The sequence below is a fragment of the Lucilia cuprina genome, chromosome 5 (genome assembly GCF_022045245.1).
Source record: "Lucilia cuprina isolate Lc7/37 chromosome 5, ASM2204524v1, whole genome shotgun sequence".
Taxonomy (NCBI): Eukaryota; Metazoa; Arthropoda; class Insecta; order Diptera; family Calliphoridae; genus Lucilia; species Lucilia cuprina.
Window position 1 is genome coordinate 5,288,868 of NC_060953.1, and position 2,029 is coordinate 5,290,896.

A 2,029-nucleotide genomic window follows, 5' to 3' on the forward strand; every position below is an offset into this window, starting at 1 on the left:
TCTGTTCTAGTTCTGTTCTAGTTCTGTTCTAGTTCTATTCTAGTTCTGTTCTAGTTCTGTTCTAGTTCTGTTCTAGTTCTGTTCTAGTTCTGTTCTAGTTCTAGTTCTAGTTCTGTTCTAGTTTTGTTCTAGTTTTGTTCTAGTTTTGTTCTAGTTTTGTTCTAGTTTTGTTCTAGTTCTGTTCTAGTTCTGTTCTAGTTCTGTTCTAGATCTGTTCTAGTTCTGTTCTAGTTCTGTTCTAGTTCTAGTTCTGTTCTAGTTCTGTTCTAGTTCTGTTCTAGTTCTGTTCTAGTTCTGTTCTAGTTATGTTCTAGTTCTGTTCTAGTTCTGTTCTAGTTCTGTTCTAGTTCTAGTTCTAGTTCTGTTTTAGTTTTGTTCTAGTTTTGTTCTAGTTCTGTTCTAGTTCTGTTCTAGTTCTGTTCTAGTTCTGTTCTAGTTTTGTTCTAGTTCTGTTCTAGTTCTGTTCTAGTTCTGTTCTAGTTCTGTTCTAGTTCTGTTCTAGTTCTGTTCTAGTTCTGTTCTAGTTCTGTTCTAGTTCTGTTCTAGTTCTGTTCTAGTTATGTTCTAGTTCTAGTTCTGTTCTAGTTCTAGTTCTGTTCTAGTTTTGTTCTAGTTTTGTTCTAGTTTTGTTCTAGTTTTGTTCTAGTTTTGTTCTAGTTTTGTTCTAGTTCTGTTCTAGTTCTGTTCTAGTTCTGTTCTAGTTCTGTTCTAGTTCTGTTCTAGTTCTGTTCTTGTTCTCTTCTATTTTATAATATTTCACGCATCTTTAGTAGAGTATGATTTATAATTTTTTCCTGTTTGTTTAAGTTGAAATAGATTTTTTGTTTGTTTAATTAAATTTTATTGATTTTAATTTATTTATGTATCACATTTCTACTTTTTTTATTTGTTGTGCTTTTTGCTGGCTATGTATTTAATCTGTGTGTCAAAATATTTTTGGTTTTTTAATTAATTTTTATTTATTTATTTTTTATTAGAAATACACTTCATATAAGGTTTTCTCTAACACTTAAGCTTTACTTCCCCCTTGCAGCATTTTGGCAATTATTAAGAAGTTTAAATTGTTTTTAACTAAATTAACCTTGAGATTTTATTAAAAACAATTAGTTGGTGGCGCCCAAAAAATCTTAATAAAATAAAAATTAATTTTTTGTGTTGTTAAGGTTTTGATCAAGTTTTAATGGCTTTTTTATAACAACTTTTTATGTTATTGATTTTGTATTAATGTTGCTTTTTTGTTTCAACTAAACTGCTAACAAATCTTGAGAGTTTAGTTTTAGAGCAATTAACAATTGTTGCTAAATGTTTAACTCTCCTCTTAAGTTATGGTGTATTAGCAGATATATTTGTTTCTGTTAATGATTAACTTGTCTATTTTTCGCATAAATTTGTTAAAAAGTATTTCTCGTCCTAAAATTAAACTTAAAATTATTGTCTATAAATCAAGACTTTTTCCTTAATGGCCGGCTACCAATTGGGTGTAAAGAAAGTTAAGAAATTTATGAGAATTTTTGCTACAATTTTAAATAAAAGAGCAGCAACTTTTTAAAGAGTTGCAAAGTTTTAAATTGCTGGCAAATAAATGGTTGTTAGAGACTTAAGGGGACCAGCTATATAGAAAACTCTTAAATTTAAGTAGCACTAGAAATGGCCTTGATCAGGCATGGAGAACATATGCTTTGAAAAACCTGCATCGACTATAGACTATAGTATAGACTAGAATATACACTACTGACTATACTATGGACTAGACTACATACTAGACTGTAGACAGGATTACATACTAGACTATAGACTAGACTATAGAACGACTGGTAAACTAAACTAGACTATATTAGACAATAGACTAGACTAGACAATAGGCTAGACTATAGACTAGACTATTGACTAGACTATAGACTAGACTATAGACTAGACTATCAACTAGACTATAGACTAGACTATAGACTAGACTATAGAATAGACTATAGACTAGACTATAGACTAGACTATAGACTAGACTATAGACTAGACTATAGACTAGACTATA